Source organism: Otolemur garnettii, unplaced genomic scaffold, assembly GCF_000181295.1.
Source record: "Otolemur garnettii isolate 467f Iridium unplaced genomic scaffold, OtoGar3 scaffold00170, whole genome shotgun sequence".
Classification (NCBI taxonomy): domain Eukaryota; kingdom Metazoa; phylum Chordata; class Mammalia; order Primates; family Galagidae; genus Otolemur; species Otolemur garnettii.
The window spans coordinates 3825338-3839156 of record NW_003852565.1 but is presented as its reverse complement, the minus strand read 5'-3'; the positions used below and the strand labels follow the sequence as shown (position 1 = coordinate 3839156).

General features: G+C 32.2%; 1 long non-coding RNA gene across 1 annotated transcript; it reads left to right on the top strand.

Annotated features, from left to right (window-relative positions):
* Window positions 1–2813: 2813 nt before the first annotated feature.
* LOC100943709 lies at window positions 2814–5071 on the top strand. Its single transcript, XR_154636.2, has 3 exons — window positions 2814–2893; window positions 3692–3807; window positions 4486–5071. It is a non-coding gene; the product is annotated as an uncharacterized LOC100943709 (long non-coding RNA).
* The last annotated feature ends 8748 nt before the right edge of the window (window positions 5072–13819 follow it).

Sequence of the window (13819 nt, the reverse complement as noted above, 5' to 3'; positions counted from 1 at the left end):
TTTTGTAGAGGCAGTGATTTTTTTTTTTTTTTTTTGCAGTTTTTTTGGCTGGGGCCGGGTTTGAACTGGTATATGGGGCCAGCACCCTACTCCTTTGAGTAGGTATATGGGACCAGTCCCCTACTCCTTTGAGCCACAGGCACCACCCAAGGCAGTGATTTTAGAAGATTATATTTATTTTCCCATTTCGGGAGACTTAATGTCTTTCTCTTTTGCAATACATTATCTTCCATCAATTAAATATTTTCTGAAGAAAATGTCCCTGTTAGATTCCCTTGAAATGGCTATTTATCTTCTATTAGAACTCTTCAGAAAACTCAGCTGACCAAGATCTGCATTAATATATTTATTAAGAGGAATTTTTAGGACCAAATTTACTGTATCTAAGATCAGACAGTTATGTATGCACAATGATATGCCATTAAACTGGCCCTAAGGATTTCCAAACCTTTATCTAGTAGGAAAAAAGGTTTCCAATGCAATCAAAGAATGATTTATGGTGAGCTTACAAACATTTTTCTCTTTTTGGTAGTATTCTAAATGAGCAGAAGGATATAACAAATATCTTATTCCTTGAATGATAGTTCTTTTTGCTATACTGTTAGTTTTTAACTTGTTCCACGTGAATCCCACATCCATATCTTGGTGTGATATGCCACCCTCCAGATGCCCTGACAACATGTGAGAATCACCTTTACCTTAAGTGGAAACGTAAGCATACACTGAGGAGTACTGTCAAAGGCCTACCATAGGGCTGTTGTCTGAGTCTCCTACTTGGTGATCCTTTTTGGTGTAGGCTGTGGTAGCAACAAGAAAGAATAACTCAGTGCCAGATTCACTTCCAAAATACTATCTGTGTTACAGTTTCATAGAGAGAGAATAATATCTAGTGTCTTGAAAACTATTTCTTACCCTCATTATGTGAAGACTCATGGATTATCCTTGAACAGTAGAGGACCTGCGGTAATAGGCAGGGCAGATGTTTACATTAAGATTTCTACAGTTCATCTAGACATTTCTCAACAACTACGGGAGTTACAGTGAATTTCAAGTTTCTAACTTTAAACAATGATAAAAGAACCTTTTATAAATTTGACTATATTTGATATTCTTTTTTTAAAAACTTGGAAAAAAATCCTTATTGGAGTATTTTTCTTATGCCTTTTGAAAGATTGCCAATTTTTTTCAAACATTTATATCAATAACTCTCCTGTGTATATGCATATTACAAATACTTTTAATGATTTTACTTTTAACATCTAGAGCTGGATTGTCCAGTATGACACACACCAGACAGAAGTGGCTATTTAAGCTTAAATATGAAGTAATTAAAATTAAACATTTAGTCCCCAAGCCACACTTAGCCACATTTTATATACTCAAAAGCCATATGTGGCTGGAACCTTCTATATTGGACAGTATGGCATTATAAAACATTTATATTGCCATAGAAAATTCTGTTGAACACAAATTTTCTAGAGCTACCACATGTATGCCAGTATAAAAGATACAGATGTTATTTAAAATTATATTTATAAAACACCTGTTTTTGAGAACTTAACTAGGATTTGGGGGGGAAGTATGTTTAAAAATAGAATTATATGCCACTACATTGTGATAAATACCTCTAAGTTTGTTTATTAACTTGTCAGGAAATAAGAAAATGAATTAAAGACAACAATGGCCTTGTATCAATATGTTTCTATTAAGTAGGCAAATGCATGTTTTAACTATTGTATGTTTTTTGGCCTAACTTTTCTTTGTATATAAAAATTAAAATTTTACACATTTACATAAATCTGATATTTCAAGATATTTTAATTGTTGACAACTGAAGAAAACCTCTAAACTTGATAAAATTTGTAACACAGTATTCTTCTTCAAAACCACTTCAGAGAATATTATTATCTATTTGAGATATACACAGTTTCACATTTGTTCCTTGGATAATTAACAAGATTGAGATCACTAAATCATATATCAGCCATTATTCCATGCATTTTTGAGAGTACTCTGAATATAGTAATCAAATATGTTCCTTATTTTGTCATATCTAGACTTTCTAATTATGTTGAGATTATTGAGAAATGATTTTATATGACATGCTTTCTTAAATATCATAGGTTGAAATATTGTATTTATGTTTATCTTTTAGATAATAAATGGTTGGAACGCTTCTGATTGTTGAATTTGAATGTTCTCTTTCACTACATTATTACTTTGGAGCAAATTTTAGACTATTGTTTTAAGAAGAGTAATTTAGTTCAGTCCAACTTTTATAGGTATTTAGATATTATTGAAATGTATAATTTTGGTAAAGACAGACTTACAAGAATTGTTAAACTAGAAACATGTTATTTGCCAGTGAAATGGTTTGGAGCTTTTCTTAAACTTCACTGGGTGGCAATAAAGAGACCATGTTTGCATTGCTCTGTATATAATAGTAAAAATTTTGTTTTTATAACACTCAATCCTAATAGACTGAGAATATTGAGTCTTGCTAACAAAATTATTAGCTGGCCACTCCCCATTAGATCTTATACAACAAAGGCAAAAAGAAGTGTATATTTGAAGTTTGCACAAACCATTTCACTGGCAAATGACTTCATAACATCTGCACACAGCATAGGAATCTCATAATTAACTTAATAAATACTTTGTTAAATTAGATTCTCTATATATGCGTATGATTTGTGTATACATAAAGGTGCATGTACATATGTAAATACCTTTTTTTCTTAAAATGTTTTCTTTTTTTTTCTGTCAGGTAATGACAGAGACTGACCATGCTTTTGCCTTAACTCTAACATCAGCTCCAGAGAATGAGCTGACAACTTACTTCCCAGTGAGTGTTTCTCCATTCCTACCTATGATCTCATGGACACCCTTACAGGTATGAACATGTCGGCAGAGAATTGCACATTTATAGGAAATTAGGCCTAGAATGGATAGGAGTTGATACATCTTGCTCTTCTTAATTTTGATAACATTTGGTTATAGCTAAACAGTATTAAAAAACTCATCCAAGTGCAGCAGCTGTGGCTGAAAGGAGTAGGGCGCTGGCCCCATATGCTGGAGGTGGCAGGTTCAAACCCAGCCCTGGCAAAAAACTGAAAAAAAAAAAAAACTCATCCAAGCATCATGAGTGTGGGCATAGTAATGGGGAGCTACAGATGAGTTACAATCACTTAGGTCTTTCTAAAATGGGGGATCTGTCTTCTACAATCTCATCCCAATACTGAGTCTGCTTCTATGAGACCATTATATCTCATCTCTTTATTTGAATGATTGATTAATCAAATGCACTTTTGATTTCTTATGGCCAGATATTTTTCTGTTCATTTTTTGTGACATAAGCATCTTATGGAACATATTCTCAGTAAACTTTCATTGAGAAAAGCCATAGGAGTAGATTATATTGAGTTTTTTAATAACCTGGTCAACAAAGAAGCAAGAGGTAAATAATTTTTAAAGAGTAAGAGACATAATTTTCAGTGGGATTTAGGTAATTTAGTCAGGTTTGGAAGTGAGCAAGAGAGTAAGGTGCTAATATTGAAATGCATAGTTATGGAACACATAGTTATGTTTCAGAGCTGTGTAAGGGGCAGCTTCCAATTTAAATAAGTATGAAAGAGCAGCAAAGACTGAATTAGAAATGGTGTTTCTCATCTTTTTTTGTTTTTTGCCTTAGAATATAACTTCCTAGGAAGTTACTGGAAGTGAATGTTATGAGTAGATTCATGAAACAAGACCCCTCAGACAAAGAGCCTCTTCACTTACTTATTGTCCAAGAGCCACCCATCAAAGGTAAGGTTTTAGTTAAAATAGCCCTTGTTTTCTAGAAGAAATCAGGTTAATTTTCTGAAGATTGATGACTTTTTGTTACACTCTAATTGGCTAAGGGCCAGGTTGCATAATGGATTAGGAGATAACAGCTTTTCCTGTATAACTTCATGGCTTTTCTACATCTCAGTACTTTGACTGTTAATCTGAAGGATACCCTTTTCTTCTGTCTTCTGATAGACTGAGCTCCTTCATGGCTGGATCCATTGTGTTGATAAAGAATTGTATGCATGAAGCACAGTAGGTTTTCAATATCTGTTGAACTAGAAGGATGACAGATTTTTCTGTCTTAAGTAATTGATCAAATTAATGGGAGTTACCTAGAGCTTTAAGTGCTCAGATACAGAAGGAATACTACAGACATAAAATGTGAAATTGTTGGAGATTCCCATCATTTTCTATCTTAGCAGAAGGACAAAAAGCCACACCAATATCTGGCATCCTTCATGTTGGAAAGCTGTAAAGGCATTTTTTCTAAAAATAGCATGTATACAGCTCTTGGAAATGTGACCTTCTCTGTGTATTCCAAGATAGATTTGCTCTAGTACATGTAGTGGAAGAGTAAATAAAAATTTCCATAGTCCCCTGACTTCTTAGGAATTGTTTCACACCTTTGCCAATTTTTCCCACTGTGTCCTGCAGGTGATGACCACACAGATGAGAAGTATATGTTACAATTGGTGCCATTCCTTCTACCACCAGCTTCATCAAAACAATGACACAGTCTTCCTGTGCTCGGAGACTCTTCTCTTCCCTGTGTTGCAGTGGATACCTCCTGCAGATAAGAAATGCTTAACTGAGAAATGCTCATATTGGGATATCATCGATGAGACTTTAATTTGGGCATGGTGACTGTTTCCCTTGCTGCCACTTGACTCAATCCCAGGAGCCTCAGTAGAGGAAATAATATTATACAAGATGCTCAAAATGGTAGAATTGCTCAGTGCTCCCATAATTATACATTAATAATTTTCATTTGCCACATGATAAATTTTAAAAACAGGCTATATTAAAAAGAAAAACTGGATGATTTTTTTCAAAAATTCAAAGTATATTTAAATAACTAATATATAAATTAAGTGCCCTCCTCTGTTCCAATTCTATCCCTATAGTTTTTCTCTAGTAAGGGAGTTATGTGCATTCTTTTAGTGGATAGAACAAATACACGCATAAGCTATTTTTTAGAGGGGAGATCTGGAAGTGTGGCCATACTGTAACACATTCTTCTGCAAATTGCCTTTCTCATTAACTATATTTTCAATGGCCCTTATTTTCAATAATGCATACACATCTGTATCATTTGTTGAATGACAGCATGACTGTTTTGTAGATAGAAGATAGTCAAATGTTTTAAACATTTCTTATTCATAGGTATTTATGTTAGCCCCAAATTCCTGTGCAATGAACCTCCCTTTTCTATTGATAATTTTGCATTTGTCTATTACATGATGAGAAATTACTTAGAAGTTCAATTTACTGAGAGTAAAGTATACATACACTTCAAATTTTCAAAATAATTGCAAGATTATGTTTTAAAATGTCATTGACAACTTTATCCTCAAATGGCAATGAATGAGATTGCCAACATTTTTACAACCTCACAGGTTGTAAAATTTATATTTAAATTTTTATATTTAAAATTTAAACTTTATATTTAAAATTTTTGTCAGTGTGATTACCCAAACTATTGTCTTAAATTGTATTTATTTTGTTTTTGAGTTTGATCATTTTTTCATGTTTATTAGCCATCTGTATTTTTTAATTTCCTTTTTATGTCTTAATTTTGTGAGTGGAGGGAGGTTTTAGTCCCTGATTTTTAAGAACTCACTATTTGGGGAAATAAGCTTTGAATTGTCAAGCATTACAGATACTTTTTGCACACTTTTAAACTTTGTTTTTGTTACAAGAATGTGTATGATTGTTATATGTCCAAGTATAACCATGTTTGCTTTTATAGCTTCTAAGTTTCATGTCATTTTTGGAAAGATATTTATACTGAGTCCATAAAACCCTTCACCTATGTTAACTTCTAATTCTTTTATGTTTTTTTAATTCAAATTCTTAGGTCATGAGAAATTTTTGTTTTGATATCTTAAAGTTGCCAAGTTATTTGCCATTATTTGCGATTATTTGCCAATAATTGCCCATTTATCTGTAATGCCATCTTGCGCATATGCTGTATTCTCATCTGTGACTGGCTCCATTTTTGTTCTGTGGATCTGTGTGTCTCTTCTTCTGCCTCCTGTCTCATGTGTCTTCTTGTTGGAAGAAATTACAGTTTAGACTGCAATTTCATCAATTTTAATAAATTAATTTAGGGGAGAATCGTTTTTAATAATGCTAACTCTTCGTATCCAAGGACAAGGTATGTCTTTTTTTATTCAATAATTTTAATTAGTGTTAATTAATTTTCTTGTTCATTTTCTGTATCTGAAAGTTTTGTTTTGGTTTTTGGGATAAATTATCACTTTACTGTTTCTTGTTACTTTTCAAATTTTTTTAATGTATGTACTAAATCCTTCGCAAATATTATAGTTTTGATTCTCCCCCCTCCCCTTCCTAATTGATCCTGCTTTTGGTTATGATGATAAAGTTCACAGAATGGTACTTTCAGAGCACTTAAACTATTGTGAAAATATTATCCACCTTTGATTTAATCAGGCTTTAATGGGATGCTTCTTTGGTTTGACTAGCACATTGTTGCTAGTCTATTTCCCCCAAAAACCACTGGAAAGAGCTATGATCAAGCAATGCTGAGTTTATTAAACTTACTGCAGCAAGGGAAAACACCACCTTGACAGGGTTCAGTGGAGTTTCAATAGCAGGAAATTAGGGATTTGGGGCATGAGATACCATGGTTTAAGGCAAAGAATTGATTAGGAATGGGCAAAATTCATCATGCAGTAGTTTAAGATTAGTTGGAGAATGAAATAAGGTTCTCATTGTAAGTCTTAATGAATCATTGTCTTAGTGAGCTGTTTGCCTATGTAAAGATATTATCAATGATAGAAGAGCAATTTGCCTAGAAGAGAAAACTTAATTTATTTATTGGTTTACAGTTATATCCTGCTGGGAAAGACTCTGCTTGGGGTGGTGTCAGGTCTTATTTCCAATAGGTAAGTTATTTTTATGTGGGTGGTTTTAATCATCAATGTGTAACATGCTAATATTAAGTTTGAGATATTTTGTGTATCATGTTAGGAAAGTCTTCCAGCTTTTATATTTTTCTAAGGAAGTTTAATCAAAACCAGGTGGTAGAGGTAATAAAATTCTTTTGGCAGAAATAATTTTACTATTTCTGTCCTTAAATATTTATCACTGTAAAATAATTGATTTTCAGTTATTGAAATTTCATCTTATTCCATGAATGAACAGACAATATTTAGTTTTTAAAAATTTCTATTCTTTTACTTTACTGCTGAATTATCAGCATTTTAATTTTATTTGGAATTTTTGCAACTAACTATAACTGATTTTCCTTTTTGTGCTATGTTTGTCATATTTTGATGATATATTTTCTGGTTGTGTTAAAATAATTTGATTATTTTCTTATTTTGTGCTCTAGAGTGGGTTGGAAAGCTTTAGGATTACTATCCATGTTTAAGTGAACAAACATCCATGAAATTATCTGAACTCTGTTTTTGGTGGATTAGAGTTGAAGAAAGGCTAGCTAGGATTTTTTTCCCCATTTTTCCCATGTTTATTGCTAATTTCTTTCTTTTATGTCTTATATTTAACTTGTTTGCTCCTAGTAAATCACAATCCATGCATATTTTCAAACACATTATGTATGAAGTTATACAAAGTCTTTCATCATTCTATTAAATGTCTCTTTGTTTCAATTATGTATCCATTTTCATTCCAATTTTGGTTATTTTTGCCATGTCTTTTTTAAGGAATAAGTTGTTTTTGTTTGTTTGTTTGGTTGGTTGTTGCAGTTTTGGCTGGGGCTGGGCTTGAACCTGCCACCCCTGGTATATGGGCCAGCGCCCTACTCCTTAAGCCTCAGGCACTGCCTAATGAAGAAGTTTTAACTAGTGGATTTTTAGCATCACTAGTCTTCCCCTCCCCTAGTCCCCCAATTAGAATCTTGGGTATAATTTATCAGTTGTTTTTTATGTTCTAATTTATTTATATATTTTTTCTGTTTTCCTTTTTTTTTCCTAAAAAATTCTTAAGCGTGTATAATATGTATATTTTCAATTGTTTTTGCATTTTATAGGTCTTTTCATTAAGAACATATTGTAGAATTATAGAGTATGAGGAAAAAAGACAAGTGAATTCGCAGATACCCAGAACTAAAACCCATGTTCCACCATTATCAACATTTTGCCATATTTTCTTTATGTTATTTTTAAAGTTTTATCAAATAAGGTAGATAAAGCATACTGTTTCTTTTTCCCCATAAGGATTTTTTAATTTTTTAAATCATAATGTATATTACAAAACAGTGGAAGGTAATTTGCCTTCTCAATTGGTCCTCGTTGGACACCTAGCTTCACAATTCTAGAGACAACTAAGGTTCCTAAGGTTCTTTCTTAAACTAAGGTTCTTTCTTTTCCTCTTTCTCTTTTGCTCACACACTCCTACCCACCACACTCCTATATATATATAGATAGATAGATAGATACAAACACATACATACTTTATATTGTTCTGTAACTTTCTTTTATATGTATATATGATATACATATATATGATTGTTACATATCCCTATGTAAGAGCTTCCTTATTATTTTTAAAACTTTATATTTTTACAAAGCTAAATACAAATCTTAATTGTATAATTCAACAACTTTCTTAAAAGTAACTGCTACCTTATTCAAAAGCTAGAATATTTTTATTATTTGAGAACCTGCCCTATTGACTCTTGCTGGCCAAGCAAATTCTCACAGGAAATAATATGGTTTCTATGATCATAGATTAGTTTGCCTATTCTTGAGATTAATGTAAATTAAATTCCACAATATGTGTCTGACTTGGCATTGAGATTCATTCTTGATATTTCCTGTATCAGTAGATTTTAATTTTTTTCACAAGTAAAATGTCTTACTACGTTAAATGAGATTATTATAATTTGTTAAATATTGATGAACACCCAGATTTTTTCTACTTTTTAGCTTTCTTGAATATGTTAGATCTTTTATGTAATTACCTAAAAATGGAATTTCTTGGTCATAATGTAAATTTTAGCTGAACTTTATAGGAAACTGTCAAAGAGTCTTCTAAAGAGGTAGAAACTTTCTACCTCCTAACCTTAGTCACATATGAGATTTTCAGCTACTTTCTATTATCACTAACATTGAAAATTGTCATTCTTTTAAATCTTATTCATTTCAATGGGTGTGAAGTGGATTTATTGTGACTTCAGTGAAATTCAGTCACTTCAGAAGGCTAAGAATTTTTCATGAAGTAATCCAGTTGTAAATCTTCTTTAGTAAAATTTGTTTATTTTTCCCAAATTTTGATGTATAATGTTGAAGTAATTTTAGACTTTGCAAATTTGACAAATTTTAGATTTTGAAATTTGCAAAAATAGTAGAGTTTCTGTGTATTCTATGCCAAGCTTTCCTAATGTTGGTGTTTTATGTAACCATTATTATAACATCATTACTGAAGACCATATTCAAAATTTTCCAATTATCTTACTGATGTTCTTGGTATCTAGTCCAGGATCCAATTTAAGATCTTATGTGGCATTTGTTTGTTTGTCTCCTTTTCCCCCAATCCAATTCCAAATATGGAAGAGTTCCTTTACTCTGTGTTTATATTTCATTAAATTGACATATTAGAAGAATACTAGATCATAATTTTGTACATTGGTACTCAGTTTGGATTTTTTAATATTTCCTTGTGATTAGATTAAGGTTGGACACTTTGGTTAAAAAAATAATCACTTGATTAAGGTAGTGTCTGGCAGGTTTTTCCACTGCAAAGATATTTTTATCCTTTCTGTGTAATTAATGTTTTGTGGGGAGATACTTTGGGACTATCTACACATTTTCTTTCTCATCTAATTCTAACATTTATCAAAGATATCCTTTTGGTAAATATGTCTATATTTAATTTCTTATTAGTTATTTTAGTATTTTTCTTCTATGTCTATGATAGCAATTAGCCTATCACTTTCTTTTAGTATTTATCAGATTTTGGCATCAGGTTTCATTGAATTTATTGAATATAGTCTCTTCCTCTATTTTGCTAATACAGTTTACTCTTGAACAGTGCTTAGGAGTGCCAACCCCCTACACAGATGAAAATCCATGTTTAACTTTTGACTCCTTAAAAACTTACCCACAAATAACATCTGATGAATGAAAGCCTTACCAATAGCATGACCAGATGATGAACGCATATTTTATGTGTTATATGTATTCTGTAGTGTATTCTTACAATACAGTAAGCTAGAGAAAAAATAAAATGATATTAAGAAAATTGTTAGAAGAGAAAATATATTTACTCTTCATTAAGTAGAAGTGGATTTCTGTTAAGATCTTCATCTTCATCTTCACATTGAGTGGGGTGAGGAATAAGAGGAAGCAGACAGGGTGGTCTTGTGTGTTAGAGGTGGCAGAGACAGAGAGGTTTATGAGATGGAAGGGGAGGCAGGCACACTTTAACTGTATTGAATTACATCATAATTTATGTATGACTTTTTTGATTTTTCATTTTGTCATACTTTAAACATTTCTAACTCTAAACATTTTTCTGTAGTATCAAGCTTTCCTTCACTGTCTGCCTTAGTTTCAGTGCCCATAGCATAGAAAGGTCCATGGCATAAAAGAAGTCAAAAGTGGTCTTGAATAATAGAAACCCTTCAGCTAGCTTGTCTAATTTCTTTTTGTTTCTGGCGCTGCTTCTTCTACATTTTCTTCCTCAGTGTCTGGCATTAGTTCAGAAGCACTCATCTCTATCAAATCATTTTACGTTAATTCTTCTGATGTAGTGTCTATTAGCTTTTGGATTTGTCCAAGAAATATCTTGAAATCCTTCACACACACACACCCATCTTTTTTGGCCATATCCACAATCTCTTTCATGATATCCTTGATTGGCTCTGTTATAAATCCTGTGAACTCAGGCACAACATCTGGACACAGTTTTCTCCAGCAGGAATTTATTATATTGAGATTAATAATTTTGCAGCTTTTTGTAACAATGAGGACATCTTTACGTGTGCAGTTCTTCCAGACTTTATGATATTCTATCTAGGTTCTCTTCCATTGGCAATCCTTTCAATGAAGTACCATGTTTTTTTTTCTTTTCTTTTCTTTTCTCTTTGTTCTTTTTGGTTTGTTTCTTTTTTAAAGTACCATGTTTAATGAGCCTTATTACCTCCAATCTAGAGGCTGAGTTAGAGATACTGTGTTTGAGACAAGTAGATCACTTTGGCACCGCCATTGTTCATGGGGTTCTAAGTGGCCAGGGGTCTAATATCAAAAGGACTTTAAAAAGTAATCCCTATTGGCAAAGTACTTCTGAATTTAAGGACAAAGAATCAGTGGAACTAATATAGAAACAAAAACTGTTCTTGTCTAAACCTGTCTGTCTTCTTGCTCTAGAACTAAAAGACTGGCCAATGCTGTTTATCTTTTGCCTTCAAGGCTTGACAATTAGCAGCCTTATGATAAAGGGCAGTCCTGATCATAAACCCACCTGCATTTGCACAAAACGGTAAAAATAGTCTATACCTTCATGCCATAAATCCTAGTGGTCATTTCTCTTCCTTATTAATAAATATCCTTTGTGGCATTTTTTTTCCTGATAAGAGAGCTCTTTCATTTGCTTGAAAAATTGTTCAGGCAGATATTTCTTGCTCCTTCATGATTTTCTTAATGACATCTTAATGACAGAATAACTTGTTTGCTGCCTCTTAATCATCAGAAGCTGTGTCTTCTGTTATCTTGGTATTTCTTAAGTCAAATCTTTCTCTAAAAGTAGCAAATCATCCTTTGCTGACATTAAAAAATTCTCCAGTTTTAAATCCTTCATGTTCTTTTTGCTTTAGATTGTCATATAATTACTTAGTTTTTTCTCACCTCATATTATGATCTATAGGTGTATCTTTCTTATAGCACTCCTGCACCCAGCAAAAAGGCTGCATGTTTTAGTAGGAGATAAAAAAAGTATTTCACCAAAGTACAAGGTTTTTGTGCCTGCTGGTGTAGCTACAATGGTTTTATGAATTTTCTTTTCTTTTTTTTTAATTATTGTCCTTAACACTGATTAACTTATCTTGAAATGGTGGGCAACTATGGCTACAGAGTTCAAACTCCAGTAATATCAAGCAATTCAACTTTTTTTGTCATCTATTACTTTGGAGCACTTCCAGGATCACTAGTGGTACTTTGTATGGGTTTTACGGTGTGCAGTGGTTCTCAACCTGTGAGTCACGACCCCTTTGTAACAATGAAAATACATCCTATACATCAGATATGTACATTATGATTCATAACTAACAAAATTACAGTTATGAAGTAGCAACGAAAATAATTTTATGGATGGGGGTCACCACAACTATGTTAAAGTGTTGGGCAGCATCTGTGGCTCAAAGGAGTAGGGCGCTGGCCCCATATACTGGAGGTGGTGGGTTCAAACCAGCCTCAGCCAAAAACTACAAAAAAAAAAAAATAAAAGTGTTGCAGCAGCATTAGGAAGGTTGAGAACCACTGTGTTAAGGTTTATATTATGGCACTAGGACATGACAAAAAAACACCATGAGATCACTTTTTACTGTGATGTGCAGTTTATTAGAAAGATGAAATGATCTCCCAGGGATGATTAGCATCACATGACATTTTAAGCAGATACACTTAAGCACCCCACAATAGCAGAAAGAGGTAGCTATAAAATTACTACAGTATGTACTACTGTATGTGCTAATTTTTTGCAATTGGAATTTAATATGGCATTTTCATGTTTGTTTACCTTTCTCTTGACTATAAATGGTACCACATACAATGTTTGTGTAAATTTAATAAATTTTAACTTTTTAGTATATATTTGTGTATATTTTGTGGTAGTAAATAATAAAATAGGCTAGTATCCACATATATTTTATATGTTTGTGACAAATCTTTTTAAAAAAATTCCTTGATAGATCTAGGTTTTTCAAATTGTTGCAAATATACAAAAAAAATTTATCATATTTATTGAAAACATATCTGTATAAGTGGACCTGTGCAGTTCAAACCCATGTGTGTTGTTCAAGGGTCATAGGACTATTCAAAGTTTCTGTTTTATCTGTATGCATCTTTAGTAATTTTTTTCAATGAGTTAGCCCATTTTATCAGGTTTGTTGAATTCATGGTTGGCTGTTCATATTTCCTCATTACCCCTGTAATGTCTGTAAGATACATGGGGATCTCACTTGCTCCATTCCTAATATAGTTGATGTTTTCTCTTAGATCACTCTTTCTGGTTTTTATTTTTTGTTTTATTGCTAACTTAAAAGAATCAGTCTTAGTTTGCAGATTTTCTCTTATGTATGTTTTCTATATTACTGATTTCTGATCTTAGCTATATTTTTTCATCTTATTTTAGTTTTAATCTGTTCTTCTGTGGTGGTTTCTTAATGTTGAACCATAGGTATAGGTCTTTCTAGATGATGCTTCTTTTTTTAAAATAAACATTTAAGGCTATAAGTGCCATATTATTAGATACCACAATTTTGTTATTTTGTATTAATTATCTCCCAATTCAAGTTATCTTATTTCCTTTGTGACTCAATTTATCTTACTCTTTGTTAGTAGAGTTGTTATTTTCCAAATATTTGAGGCTTTTCTTGGTAACTTGTTACTACTTCTATTCTAATTTATCGTGGTAAAAAAAACTACTCTGTATTATTCTACTTTTTCCAAATTTGAGATTTATGTTATGGTCTAGCATATGATTTATCTCAATGAAAGTTCCACATGCTCATGACTATGTATTTAGTAGTCATTAAGTATAATGGCCTGTAAACTTCAGTAAATTG